Raw genomic sequence first — 15952 nt, 5'->3', positions numbered from 1 at the left:
ATTGCATGCACACACACACACACACACACACACACACACACACACACACACACACACACACACACACACACACACACACACACACACACACACACACACACACACACACACACACACACACACACACACACACACACACACACACACACACACACACACACACACACACACACACTCCGTGACAAGCACCTTTGCAAAACTTCAACGCAGGTTGGTGCCATCAATATGCACTGTACAGATATGTAGCAAAGCAACTCAAGGACATGCAGTATTGTCTGTACATGTACAGGCAGGTGTGTAGCTCCTGTATAGTCAGCATAGTCCGGTCAGTACACCAGAAAATGGTCGTCATAGCTACTACATAGTCTTAACAGGCAAAATGGCGGCTATGAGGTTGCCGGTGGTACATGGTCACTACACCACAGATGGTTGAGCTACACCCCCTATGTACAATTCTGTGAGTGTCTCTCAGTCACCTGACTGATAACATTTCTACTTACCTCCAACAAAGGTATCCACTGACTGCATGTCATCTAGGAACTTTGAAAAGTTTGCTTTAGGTTCGGTTCTACGCACAATACTACAGAAGGTGTGGAAAGTCTCAGCTGTACCCCTGCTCAGCATATCTAGCAGTCGGTCATTGTGTTTGGCCGAATCTTTTATCGCCATCAATTCCTTCTTCTGCGCATCGGAGATCAACCGCTTGGCACAGCATTCCACACGAATTGCATCGCAGCTGAGCGCTGCTTGGAGGCGTGGGATCCACTTGCGGAACATCTGGCTTGACCATGGCCATGTGTTGACCGCGTGGTTCTGCAATAACAACAAATAGAGTGCACACAGTAGACCTTGGCGGATAATGCTCGAAAAAATTGGCAGATTCTGCTTGAAAAGCAGTGAAATTGGCAGAACAATACAAAACTTATGGCAGGCACTTCACCTTGCCTTGAATTCTGCTCCATTTCTTTATCCACATATCAAACATGCATGAAAGCATCCCGATAAAGTACCAAATTCTGAAGATAAAAAAATCTGCCGGCAGCACCTGTCAATAGCTAGCATACCATGAGCTGAGAATCACAGAAGCTGCCAGTAAGGTACGACCAGGGAGTCGTAAAATACCGGTATTTTACAACTCCCTGGCTACGATCAGTACTTAGCAGCATACATGGTGCCATGCAAGTTCTGTTTTTTTTGTTTTTGTTTTTAGCACTGCCAGAGATCTGTGCTGTGTTGATCAAGTGTTCATCGGGGGATGAGACAGCCCTCGCTAGCTGCAGATATATTCGTATGGGCTTATTGCTTGCGTTTGGCCACTGCCATTTCAGGGGCCTGGTTGGCTGAGGTAGGCCACATTGAAGCGTTACTGTTCGCTGAAGATAACCAATAATACCAGATGGCCCTTTACACGTATTGGCACAAGTTTTAACCATCCAATGATAGCATGGAGCGGGTACATGTGTGTGTGTGTGTGTGTGTGTGTGTGTGTGTGTGTGTGTGTGTACGTGTGTGTGTGTGTGTGTGTGTGTGTGTGTGTGTGTGTGTGTGTGTGTGTGCGTGAGTGCCAGCTAGTTCGGTTGGTGGGTACACTTATGCCTGATTGTGTTGGGTCTGTTGCCAACAGGCTCGGCTGCATGATGGTGTATTGTTGTATCTGCCACCTTTGTTGGTTTCAGGGTTCGTATACTTTCTATTTGAAGTATACATACCTGTTAACCATGGACTGCTTCTGGCTAGATTAACTCTTGTGTAATCAATAGTGCTAGTGACGCATATCAGATCCACTCTGAATTAGCCACCCACACTATTAGCAAGTATTACCTTCACTGGGGGCAGGGGGAACTGCAGTTGGATCCCGGGACGGATACCCTGATGCTGTCAATCCTTTTTCTGCACCTTGTCCTCACCCACTTACTGAGGTGTGGTGAGCCCATAAGTGGGATCATTTTCAAGTCCACCCAGAGTTTTGGGGATTTCAGGGGGTGTCGGCCGTTGGGCGATTCAGGAGCCAATTGAGTCATCTTTCCAAGATTCCTTTTGAGTCTCTCTCCCCACTCCCGGGAGACCCACGTGACCAGTTTTGGCAGTGAGCAACAAGTACAAGTACAAGTAAGTGCGTGTGTGTGTATGTGTGTGCGTGTTTGTGTGTGTGGGTGTGTGCATGCGTGTGCGTGTGTGTGTATGTGTGTGCATGTTTGTGTGTGTGTGTGTGTGTGTGTGTGTGTGTGTGTGTGTGTGTGTGTGTGTGTATGTGTGTGTATGTGTGTGTGTGTGTGTGTGTGTGTGTGTATGTGTGTGTGTGTGTGTATGTGTGTGTGTGTGTGTGTGTATGTATAATTATTATTATGTGTGTGTATGCACATGCATGTGTATGTACTGTGTATGTATGTATGTTTGTGTGTGTGTGTGTATGTGTGTGTGTGCACGTGCGTGTGATTGCCAGTGTACGTGCGCATGCAAACATGTGTGTGTGTGTGTGCACACTGTAAGATGTCTTTGAGACAACATTTTCAGAATTTGGCAAAGCAATGACGTGTGGACAATTCATACCTCTGCTGTAGCCATAACTGCGACAACAACAAAAGTCACGGACGTCAGTCACCATCTGTTGTACATGTACACACAATAAACCACACCAAAATAGACGTGGCACATCATGAGTGATGTTGAAATGGATAACATTCTTCAGAATGTTTTCAGCGGGTACAGATTCAAAAAATTTCACGGTTCGCGTGAGACTCGGCCAAAGGCCCGGTTTTCCGTATCCGCAGGAACGCCACTGCCCTCTTGGATCAAGGCGCAGATGCAGTTCCTAAGCGGTGGGAGGTGAGTAGATCAGACTTCTAAGCAGGACTTGAACCTGGTACCCTCTGTTTCTCAATCATGGTCTCAGACCATCCCACTATCCCTGCCTGCAGATTCCAAAGAAACCCTAAAATTTTAAAAGCGTTTCACACTTTTGTTTCAGTGGAGGCAAGGTTCCAAGAGCGTGCACTGAGCATTGACAGGAGTGCATCACCCCAAAGAGTAGGCAGCTCCCGCATACAGTTTTGTCCCAACAGAATTTCAAGTTGACGGCATTGTTTTGATGCAATGCTCCTCTGGCCATAATGATTTACAGCGTTTGTACAGCTTATCAAACCATCACACATCTTTCCTTGCGCTACCGTAGAATCCCGCGGATAAGCCCATGGGCTTATCTGTTTCACAAGGACATTTCGGTGGGCTTATACGAGAACATGGGCTTATACGCGGGCATGGGCTTATACGCCGACACCAAGTTGTGCTATTGAAAAGTATCAAGGAAGTGTGAAGTACATTGCTGAAAACCACTGTGCAAACAAAAACAACCGATGATTGTGCTGAAATGTACGAAAAAAACTATAATGTGCATGACTACGTGCATGTACATGTACATGGTATGGCCAATAGTCCATAATTTATGGACTCTCGGTATGACCTATGCCCATGGGCTTGTACGATGAAGCTGTGTGATGTTCTAACAAACCCTGGGCTTATGCGCGGGCATGGGCTTATACGCGGGTGGGCTTATCCGCGGGATTCTACGGTATTTTGTACTAGCTAAAGTCCAGGATATGTCTGATAATCGGCGCAGCTTGCGTCATAATATGACGTCAACTTGAGGCAGTTGGCTGCTCTCAACGTCGAGAACGCAGGTCCAGAGTACGAGAAGCATTTCGAGTCCTCCGCTCAGCAAATTTACAAGGGAGCACCACTCCCTTTTCATTGCAAAGTGTGTCGGGGAGTCCAAACCAGGAGCTGAAAGAAGCCCCAAGGCTTAAGCCCTCTGGCCCTCCCGGATGGGTTATTCGACCATGCACGGTGAAATAGAAATGCGGAGCTGCTTTTGATTCGTGGGTCGCATTTCTTTGACCGCCACTGTACTGGTACATATACTTTGAAGTAACAGTCCATATATTCCACACACGCCATGTATAGAGATACTCTGACCAGTAGTCAACGTTCCTCTGTATACGGAGTTCTGGTAAGACTTTTAATATCATGTACATGTGCTGTGGTGGACATGGAAATCCGGTCGCACGTCTAGCGGCCCCAGGGCGCTGGCCATGCAGCCGTGGATAAGCGGAACGTGCATTACTAGTATGTGATGCAGCACAGCGCGCTGGTCGCATCGTACGTGCTGAGGGCGCCGGCCCCGGTCCATCGACTGGATTTCCATGTCCACTACAGTACATGCACTATCACACAGTGACAAGGTTTCACATGGTACATCTACAGCTTGTATGGTGTTTTGAGTTTCCGACGCCCTTCCGTGCAAACGACCGTGATTACGTGCCCGAATAAAATACCAGTGGGTGTAACCATGCTTTACTTATTTATTATTTCGACCAGTCGGCTACCATACTTCTTTGTTCCTCTTGGAGGCTAGACAAGGGGACGTAGCCATGTTAGGGGAGTGAGCCGGACTCTCGGCATCGGGACTGGAACTACAGCTGGCTCAACTCGACTGTACTGAGTGAAGAAAACCCACACCTATTCACCCATTCACCCATTCACCCATTCACCCATTCACCCATTCACCCATTCACCCATTCACCCATTCACCCATTCACCCATTCACCCATTCACCCATTCACCCATTCACCCATTCACCTATTCACCTATTCACCTATTCACCTATTCACCTATTCACCTATTCACCGTACTTTACTCGCACTCGCAGTACACAAGCAAAATAGTCATTGAGTTGTTGAGACGCTCACGGTAGCATGAGCCATGCATACCCGTTACCGGTGCACTGCGGCCACTTCAGGAAACGAGAACAAACAACAATACCCAAGAACCGAACAACACTGGCCAACCACTTACCCAGAATTACTGGAACACCATGACAAACGGGGACGATGAACGTCCAGTGGCGAGCGCTCCTGCAGCCAGGAGTCTATCACGGTTTGCTTGAATCCTGGACACGACTTTGAACGTCGTAGGTGGATAGGCTGTAGCAGTTCTCGACGTCGTGACGGTATAGAGCAGTCGAATGGAGCCTCCGAGCCAGTAGGAAACTTCAATGAAACCCTTTAGCTAACACACAGATTCTTACACAGCCTGCACCCAAACAAACTTTGACACGAAGCAGCAGACGCCGAACTAACTGTAACACCACCTCGCTGCCTACAACAACTCGTCTACAAGCTGCCTGTAACATGAAAAACTGAAGAAACTACATCTACTGATCTAGCGCTAGCGCTGCAGTGAAAATATTTCACCACGAAGCTCCAGTGCGGAAATGGTGCCCGTTTCGCCGAGATGAGCCACTAATTACTATAATTACAGTGAAACCTCGTTAAGAAGAACACTGATAAGACAAACGTTTGCCTAAGAAGAACTAGTAACTGTATTGGATAAACCCTGCGTATTCACTGGGTTAACATATGGATAAGAAGAACTCCCGTTATTCCGAACAAAATATGATCGGTCCCTTGATATGATGTTCGTCCTAAAAGAGGTTCGACTGTATTATTTATCGCGTAGATCAACCGCAGCATGCAGCAGCAACGGCAGTGCGTGACGACTCCGTGAGGCCGGGTGGCCCTGGCCGGTACGGTACGGGGGGGGGGGGGGGTAGATCTACGATACGGGTACGTCCGTGTCACGTTTTGTGGATGACATGCCTGTTACTGTGTTAGTGTTATGTATGCATAGAGTATAGTGTACAACGGTAATACAACCTCTGTCCGCAGAACTGCATGTCCTGACAGTCATTGTTAGGCTAACTTAGGGTTGGGGGCCAGTTGTGTTTATTAGTTTGACTTCGACTGAACACAATCATGTTCAATGACAAGGAAGCGAATGAGGTCCAAGTAACCCATGGGAAAACTTGGAAAGGTGACACAGATGAAAAGAAAATATTGGAAAAATTATGTCATTGGTGAAGTGCGCCGAGCCGCCGACGCGGCATGGCCCTGGCGGCTGCTACAGCACCGAAACGACGAGCGGCGACCGTGACGGCACCACGGTCCAAGAGCATGAAACGAGGAATAGTCTGGAACGAGGAAGTCGAAGACGGTAAGAGACCTCGGCTTGCACAACTCATTCCTCCCCGCCCCCATTGAAATTATAGCAATAAAAACTGCTTTATGGCAGTTTTCTAAAAAAAGTTATTGTGTTCTAGTCCATGGACCCCGTCTAAAAAGTAAGAAATTAACGAAATGTGGTAGCTGAAAATTAAAATTTCACACAAAACCTCACAATAATCACAACACTTGAAATGCTGCTTTCAACACTAAACTTGTACTGCACCAACAATTGGCAACATGCATGCATAGGAAAGAGGATCACGAGGGGAAAAGGTCTTCTGCATGTAGCTTTTCATTCTGTGTGTGATTATTGTGAGGTTTTGTGTGAAATTTTAATTTTCAGCTACCACATTTCGTTAATTTCTTACTTTTTAGACGGGGTCCATGGACTAGAACACAATAACTTTTTTTAGAAAACTGCCATAAAGCAGTTTTTATTGCTATAATTTCTTTTGTTTTTTCTGTCACCAATCAATGGAATGCCCTATTATGGCTATATCAATATGTAAATGATGGCCTTCACATCATATCAATACCATAATAATAATTATAATGATATACGCATTGATGTGCAAGCATTTTCTTGCAGAAAATGGCACTAGCATAATGCATGTTCTTCTGCGGGGAAACATGTGAGCAGTGGTGGTGATACTTTTTTTATACGGAGGTCATTCTGTGCATGTTGCTGTTGCAGAATTTCATGACTCTGTCATAAATTGTCTTGCCTTTCAGATTTCTCCACCCTCAATCAGATTTATTTGAGAAATGTAGCCATGCGCCAGGTGCGTGTCACAGATGTTTTTGTTGATTCTGTGTTTATAATGGTTTATAGTCATGGGTTATCGTGATAAGGTCATCCAGCATCATATTGAAACTGAAATCGTAATCCTGTTGATGTCGATACAACTTTTGGAAGTAGTTCAATGACTTCAAACTGTTAGTCCACGATTGTCTAAAACAACACAGCAAAGGAGGAACAATAAACATGTATTAAAATGTAAACGAATACATTGCTGAGTCCAAAACCTCGTTCCAACAACTACACTGATCCTGAGGAGAAAAGGGGCAAGGCTATGGTTGGAGGTACTGAGAGATAAACAAGGCACTCCACAATAATAAAATCTTACACATATTTTGGTGAGTATGAATGATATCCAGTCGAACCTCTTTAGGACAAACACCAAGGGAGCGATGGTATTTATTCTGTGAGCTTAGCCTATTTTATAACCAGAGAATACAAATATATCTCCAATAGACATACGAATAGATTTCTTCTACAGCGAAAGATTCTAAGCCACACCGACTCATTGACTCGTCTCGTATGAAACAATTGAGTCACTAGAGAGATTCTGCAAAACGAAAATGCGTACAAACTTTCGCTCTACATCATGAACTGCGAAACTTCGCACCTTTGGACGCGAAACTTGCAGGGAACGCGAAATGAACTGTCGTAGGAAATTTCGTGAGATCGGGTCATGGCGTACGTGCACTTGGCCCGCGCAAACTACGATAATGTGCAGAACGCAAAGTTCGTGCAAAACTTCGTACACACTTTCGCAAGGACTGTCACGAAACTTCGTTCGAATTTTCGTTTTGCAGAACCTCTCTACTGAAACTTTCTTTAGCAACATGACGGCAAGTGAAACAGCAACAGAGAAAGTACGATACATGCACTCCACATTCTTACAGGTACTACAAACAGATTGCAGGTCGTAATTCTTGCTTTGGCGGCACGAAACTATATTTGGGGCAGTGCAATCTCGGCGGTACTCACAAATTAAACAGCCCCGACTTGAGTAGACAAATCCAATCATACAAGTACGAGATTTTCACGAGACGAGACTGCACCCATTGGCTTGTTTCGTATGAAACAAACAAGTTACTGAACCTCTCCACAATAGAGATTTCCCCTGATATGCGAATTTATTTTGCAAACTCGGTCAATTGGTACTTGAACCTTTCCCTCCAGATTGGGAACTGCCAACGATAGTATGCCACTGACCAGTGCCTTACTTGTAACGTACCAATGTAGAATCTACAATGAATATGAGTATTTCGACAACACGTCTAACATAAGCCTTACCGTCAAGAAGTTGAACTCGCGTTCTTCGCACACTGTAGACAAGGGCAAAGAGATAAAAATGGATCTAAATCCGAATAAAATCAGCACACGTTTCCGTAAATGAAAGGTGAACATAAGCAAATGAATCGAAGGAAACCGGTCAACTTAGAGATCACCTGTCATCGAGTATTCCGTAAAAGGACGCCTCGCAGCTCGGCAGCAGAAAAGCAAAATTTAGAAAAGAGATCCTGTCAACTTTTCCATTATTTATTGCATTCCGCCCCAAAATCAGCACACTTTTCCTGAATGAAACAGTCAACACAAGCAAATGAATCAAAGGCAACTGGTCAACTCACCTGTCATTGAGTAATATTCCGCGAAAGGAGGTCTCAGCAGCGCCGAAACGAAATAAGCCAGGCCATGAGACGAAATATCCGAAACAGCTCATGCAAGAAGCAGTTCCAAAGAAGGAAGTTAGTTCCTCGCGCATGGACATCCGAACACGGATCCGCGGTAGGGCTGACCCGAATTTGCCAGCTGAATCTCGATATTTTGCGGCATAATTTTGCTCGTGCATCGTCGAAATTTTGCTTTCATTTTGCTAGGCCACTCGATATTTTGCTCCCTTTTTGCTCCAAAATTTGTGTCACGTGTGAGAAAACTGACCGAAAGTGGGTTACGTGTTGGCAAAAATGAGAAAAAGTGAGTCACGTGTTGGTAAAACTGTGCCGAAATGAGTCATGTGCACCGTATTATGTGTAAAATCTCCCAATTCCCAGCCAACACACCGATATTTTGCTCCATTTTGCCAGCAAATTCCCTTTCAAAATTCTTCGATATTTTGCTAGAAGAATTGCTAGCAAATTCGGGTCTGCCCTAATCCGCGGACTGCATGCACTGAACACAATGTCTGCCGTGCACGTGCACAGCACACGGCTACCACGCGTTGGTAGATCTAATACCGAGCACCTTACGTAGAGACTTACGTAGCCTAAGTGAAATATCGAGCACCTTACGTAGAAACTTACGTAGCATAGCGATGTCGTTTTTTCTGCCATGTGAACACAATAATAGAAAAGCTGACAGGATCGCTTTTCTAAATAAAACACTTGCATGCGATTGAGGAGGATACAGTTCTTGCATGCCAGGAAAGGAGATTGAAGGAGGTCACGAAGACGACATGTATCTACGGTTAACGCGTTGGGTGCTGCACCCAGTACCAGTGGCGGCAGTGCCCGCAGTGTCAGGGCGCGGTCCTGGGACACAGTTGCTCAGCTGCATGCACCCAAGGTTTCCTACTTACTGTCCATTCAGAAAAAGATGATATCCTAGCTTTTGGCCATGAATGGGTCATAACGAGAATAGGAGTTCAGCCCGGTTTTGCCCCCAAAGCACTGAATTGGGGAATAAACATGAAAATCCAGGCTGTTCTCTGCACTTGCATAACAGTACATTCGCCGTTCGAACCACAGTTGAGGCACCTTTTTGGACCCTTTTTTCAAGTTTCGAATCTCGCAGCACTGCACAGTGTACCACAAAATCACAAAAATCACCAAACACGGGAGCTCTCCAGAGCCAGCGCTCGTCTTTTTCTGAAAGGACTGTGGACCGCGCAGTACATCTAACATGGAGAGAGTGGGCGAGACTAAAACATAATGGGATTGGGGAACAGTGCATGTGCTGGTGCCAGGGAAACTCCAGCACATCCGCATAGGAACTGGAATTATACTTTAATACCGGGAAGAATGCCGGGTGAACTTCACATATAGTCAGCAACAGCAACAACAACAACAACAACAATTGCCGATGGTGCCATCGTGAGAATAAAGAATTCAAACAAACAATACCTCTTATTGGCCATTGGCCATCGCGAGAATAGAGATTTGAAAAACAACATACGTAAGAAAGTCCGTTGCTCCCCACAACCAAGCTCGTACTTTTCCGCCAACTTTACTTGACACTTGACCCCAAGTCCAAGTCAAGTGGGCGGAAAAGCGAGCGCTCCAGTGTGGGGAGCAGCCAACTTTCCTATAAAAATCAAAACAATTAAATAATCATGGAAGTGGCTACCACATCGTATTCACATAAAGTATTTTGTGGAGTATAAACCTCACCCGGATTTTTTGTTACGATGTACACACATCTACCATGGTAATCACTATCAATTTGAACTGATTATGTCCACAAAGAACGATATAGGGCTTTATTTATTTATTCAACATCTCCTGGCCCGTCCGAAGACTGCCAATAAACATGAGAGGTCAGGTGATAGCCAACCATGGCAAGCTAAAAAGGGGAAAAAAAAAGAAAGATGCTGTCAGAGAGGGAAAGGAGATAGGGAGAGAAAAAGAAAGGGAGGCACATTAATAATACATGGGATCACTTCGGATGAGACAGTGTGGAAAGCTGGACTGTGAATTTCCTGATATCCTGGCATGTCTTAATGCTAGTAGGCAGGTTAGACCAAAGGGAGTATGCTGAGAAGAAAGGGGATTTCAAAAACAGAGAGGAACTAGCTCGGGGCAGTGATAAGGCATTGCGTGTTGGTCTAGTGGTAACAAACCAGTTGTACTTGGCAATATGTTTCGGGACTTGGGCTAGGAAGATTTTTTGCACAAGGATACAAAGATGCTGCTGATGTCGGGCAAGAAGAGGGTGCGTGGAAGCAAGTTTATAAAGACAAAGGGAGGCAAATGTTTGGTCTTTTCGAAACAGAATTTTCAGAAGCAAGCGTTGATGTACCTCCAGTCTGTGGAGTAAAGTCTGAGACAACCCGCACCAAGCTATATCGCAATAGTCAAATATAGGCAAAATGTACGACTTAAAGAACAATTCTCTGCAGTTATCATTCAAGTGTTGGCAGTGGGGTTGTAGCATACCTAAGGACGCACTCGCACGCTTGCACACAGACTGGACTTGTGGAGACCAGGAGAGTTGGCGGTCGAGAATAACGCCCAGGTGCTTGTGCTCGTTAACAACTTTAATAGGTGTACTATTTAGACCAGGAAAATACAGAAGTTGAGTGGGGGGCGAGGGAGAGAAGAACATGGCCTCGGTTTTGGCAAGGTTAGGCTTTAGTTTCCAGGTTTCCATCCATGTTACTGTAGCGTTGACCCCGGACTGCATGGAGGCCGTGAGGTTGTCTGCCGAGCTGTCGGAGCACATCAGAGCAGTGTCGTCAGCAAAAAGACTTACATTTGGTACAAGGGCTGGCAAGTCATTAACGTACAGTAGAAATAGGAGCGGCCCAAGTATGGACCCCTGGGGTACCCCAGACACGACTAGTAATGGGTCTGATAGGGAGGTAGATACTCTGACAGTCTGGTGGCGGCAGGAAAGATAGGATGAGAGCCATTGCAGGGCTGGACCGTGTACCAAGAAGACGGACTCTAGCTTTGCAAGCAGACCACGATGCCAGACGGTGTCGAAAGCTTTCGCTAGGTCAAAGAACACGATGCCAACATGCCGCCTGAGGTTCCGCTGGGTGTAGATGTCTTGTACTAGACGTGTTAGTTGGAAAGTTGTGGAGTCTCCACGGCAGAAACCGGATTGAGATGGTGAAAGCGCTGGGGTGACGTGGCAGTACAGAGACTCAAAGAAAATACGTTCACAGACCTTGGACACAGCGGGAAGGAGAGAGATTGGTCTGTAGTTGCCAGCCTGAGAGCGTTGGCCTTTCTTATAGATCGGGACGATAACAGCAGATTTCCAGACGGACGGAAATACTCCTGTACGATATGACATGTTAAAGAGCAGGCACAAGGGATAGGACAGAGATGGCGCAAGCCATTTGAGAACCTCATTGGGTATGCCATCTTCGCCAGGGGACTTACAATTCTTCAGGAGTTTGAGGTGCTTACAGACGGTAGCAGTCGTGGTAACGACGCGTGTGAGTGGTGCGCTAAGTTCAGGGGCTGGGGACAGCGATGGAATGACCCAATTCGGATCTTCCGGAATGCCGGATGAAACAAACTGCTTGTTCAGTGTGTCTGCAATCGCCTTCACATCGTGCTGGCGGTTGCCATTGGAGTCCGTCAGGTACTGGATTGGCGCGCGGGAGGTCCCGCGGCACTGGTTGCGAATGAATTGGTGGAGTGATGGGCGATCGGGGGAGGAGAGTGTTGCAGAAAGAGAGTTTAGAAAGGAGCGGTGTGAGGTACGAGAAAGGTGCTTGACGAAGTTGCGTTGAACTCGGTAGGCCTCCCGGTTAACCGGCGTTGGGAATTTCTTGTAGATGCTGAAAAGATCACGCTTGCGCTTCACTTCAGATACGAGGGACCGTGTCACCCATGGGGGACTAGATGTCGAGGATGTTGGGTTGGAATGTTTCCGGTTGTTGTAGCCGATAGCAAAGTTAGAGAGGTGCTGTTGGAACCCTCGTTCAAGGACGGCTGCAAAGTGATCTACCGCGGCGTCAACAGTTGGAGAGCCTTCTGGTTGCAGAAACGACCAGTCGTGGCAGGAGAAATCAGCGTTCATAGAGTCCCAGCACTGAGAGGGAACTCGACGGAAGCGATATGGGAACGGTTTGCGAGAAGGAAGTGGCAGGTCTGGATCCGAGGGCAATGAGACGGCGAACTGGCATGAAACCATGAGATGGTCCGAGGAGCCAAGAGCGCAAGCTGTGTGAACGTCCGTCGCCAGCAGGGGTTGGTTCGTGAAGACAAGGTCTAGACATGACTGTGTTCCGGAAGATGTTGTGTGCGTTGGACTCTGCACCAGCTGATCCAAACCGAAGCAGGTAAGGGTGCGAAAAAGTGCCGCCCCAGCAGGACACGTTAAATCCGATGGGCACCACCGTTTGTGCTTACTGTTGAAGTCCCCAGCCATTATGACATGGTACGATGACATGGGAACGGTTACCAAAGCACTAGCTAGCATATCACAGAAGTGGTCTATTTCCGTGGTTTTGACTGAGGGCGGACGGTAGGTACAGCAGACGAGGATGGGTGTCGGGGAGCCTAAGATTGGGTGAAGCTCAACCCATACGGATTCACAGGTCGGACGAGCAAGGTCGTCGCGAACTTGGACTCTTCCGAAGCGATTTTGCCGGACAAGAATCGCAACTCCACCATATCCTCTGGTTGCCGTACCGGATTTGTTATCATGAGGTGGTCGGTCGCGACGAAATGTGGTATAACCGGAGATGGTGAGCGCTATGCTTGGATTTAGCCATGTTTCATTTAGACAGATGACATCAGGTTTGTTGAAATCAGCAATGACAGACAGTTCGGCAGATTTGTTAATGATTGAGCGGCAATTTACGGAAAGCAAGGTCAGTTTACCCTGGCAAGGGGGGAAGTAGGGCCGAGCCAGTGGATTCAGCTGTGGTCGCGCCATCATGCTGAGCCTGAGGAGAGGACGTTGTTTGCCTGGTTGGCATTGCTGGTGTCAAAACTGTCCGCGGCAAAACGCCAGGGCCTAACCGTGTGCGAAAGAGCATCCGGCCAGAACCCTTTGTCACCGACTGTGTTCTCATCAGCTGCCTCGACGGTCACCCGTGCGTAGGCAGTTCTGAAGTGCTTGGATGCAAATATGACACCTTCCTGAATCTGCACTCCTCGGGCAGAGCACCATTCAGCAATTGATGATGCGGAGCAGTGTGGCTGCACGTTGCCAACGTAAAACACTTTGCGTTTGGCCCGGGGTGATGCCGTGAGGTCTACTGCCGGCTCGCTATCACGAGCCGGCTTGGTGTAGCGGGATGTTTCCACCCGCCTTGTTATGCTTTGAGCTAGCTGGGACTGACTACTAGTATCTGCCGCGTGCCTTTGTCTCTGGGCGGCTCGAGTGCGTCTGCCCTGGTGTTCCTGCCATTCATGTACTTGTTGTTCAGTATCGGTTGACCTATGGGATGCATCCAGGCCTGCTGCGGGGCTGGAGCTACGACTTGTAGTAGTGCTGGACTTACGGGATGCATGCACGCCTGCTGCGGGGCTGGAACTACGACTTGTAGTAGTGTTGGGTTGTGGCACACGCGTTTCTCCTGGCAGGCTGCCACTGCCGGCGTGTGTACCGTACGTTTGTACAGACCTGCCCGTTGTGGTGCTGAGCCTCGCACGTGCACTTGCAGTTTGTGTGGCGGTTCCTAGTACTACGTCGCTGTACTGGTGTGGCATGGCGTGCTGTGTGTGTACGCTAGTATCTCGCAGGTCAGCCATTTCCCGCCTCAGCTGTTGAATTTCAAGCTTCAAGGAAGCAATTTCATCATCTCTTCCCACCCTAATTGCCACTATTTCTTTATTCAGGTCCATTATTGTCGAGGACAATGCGGCCAAAGCAGTCGTGACATGTCCTATACCGGTCATACCTTCCAGGATGGGGTGGGACCCAATCCCCTCCTTCCGGAGCGCTCCCACCAGGTCGGGCCGTGAGAAGGAGTCCGCTTTCGGGATGCCAGTCCGGGTGGCCAGGTTTTGTAGACAGTCGAACGTCAGAAGGGCCAGGTCGACATGCTCATTGGTGGCCATAGTCCGCAGTACAAGTCACAGCTCCTGTAGGTTACAGTTACAGACTCGGAAAGGCTGATAGGAGCGGAGCTCCTAAAACTGCATCCGCACTCGAAAAATTCAAAAAAGAGCTAGCTGGGCTAGCCGTCGTAGATCTAACTACAGTCCAGACCTAGACAGTACATACACTGTACTTAGCAGCACGTGACGATACCGATATTCATGAATGAGTCACGAGCTTGAACGTGCTACTTTGAACTACATGGCAACCAGGCTGTTGTCATGAGAACACTGACTTATGGATCCAATCAGTCGGATCTAGTTTTGGCTTGTGGCACGGACAACAGCACTGCTGTCAGCAGTGACGGCGGGACGTACCGCTCCGACCGACGATTTTTTTAGGACGCAGTAAGGGGCCGTCCGTAAATATCGAACATTTTTCACCAAACGAATTATTCTAGTTTAGACCCAACCCCTCCCTCCCTCCCCTCAGAACGTAAAAAAATGTTGAGATATACATGCGTATACTTGTACAACAAAAGTCGCAAGTGTGTCACTGCTCCTAAAGACATGTACATGTATCGAACTTTTCTGAAACGAAATTGGTCAACCCCCTCCCACCCCATAACGAAATTATTTCGTTTTGTGAAAAAAGTTCGATAATTATGGACGACCCCTAACGTCATGTGATCATCGATTGTACATACGTACGCGTACTTGCGATCTCGCTCTGATGTTGCCGTGCTCGCGTGCGCGCTTGAGAAGTTGAGGGCTAGCTGTGGCCTGTGGCTCGAGTCGCGCGACCTGGAAGCACGTGCCATGATGGATTCCACATTGTAATTTGTAGTACTTGAGGGTTTTCGTCGAGTGCTTCAGATTCTTTTACTCAACGAAGAAGTTTTTCAAATTTGTCTCGCTGTTTGGTCAGCTTAGCCGCAGTGCATGCTTAGCAGCTATGGCTTCTGTCAGCGAAGTATCTGTGCCAGAAGTGCCAGTCCACCCAACCACTTCCTTCGCGTTTCCTCGGCGGGAATTTGGGAAAAAGACAGTGGTGCAGCGCTCTTGTCAGGCGTCATATTTCAAGACATGGTCTTGGTTGACCTACGATGAGCAAAGGACCAAGGAACTACAAGTTACACTATAATGTTGTAAAAACGTCAGTACCGTCGGTCAGTGTCGTGCAATGTTATCGCATGAGCTGATTGTTTAGTAACTGGTGGTGTTAGTGGACATTATAGCGTAACTTGTAGTTCCTTGGTCCTTTTTACTTTTTATGATTAGTGCTTGGCTCTCCATCCGAGTTCATTCTTGCACCATTTATTATTATGATTTTTTAGTTTTTTCCTCCATGTCGTCTCTCCCTCTCTCTCTCTCTCTGTCTC

At 47.3% G+C, this 15952-nt stretch overlaps 1 long non-coding RNA gene across 1 annotated transcript; it reads right to left on the bottom strand.

Moving 5' to 3' along the window:
* Positions 1–184: 184 nt before the first annotated feature.
* On the bottom strand, positions 185–5358 carry LOC135819661 (uncharacterized). Its single transcript, XR_010553949.1, has 3 exons — positions 4852–5358; positions 2551–2605; positions 185–813 (listed from the first exon to the last, which is right to left on the bottom strand). It is a non-coding gene; the product is annotated as an uncharacterized LOC135819661 (long non-coding RNA).
* Between the last annotated feature and the right edge of the window lie 10594 nt (positions 5359–15952).

This window comes from Sycon ciliatum, chromosome 6, assembly GCF_964019385.1.
Source record: "Sycon ciliatum chromosome 6, ocSycCili1.1, whole genome shotgun sequence".
Taxonomy (NCBI): Eukaryota; Metazoa; Porifera; class Calcarea; order Leucosolenida; family Sycettidae; genus Sycon; species Sycon ciliatum.
Note: the sequence above shows the minus strand (reverse complement) of the source record. Positions and strands in the feature narration are given on the sequence as shown.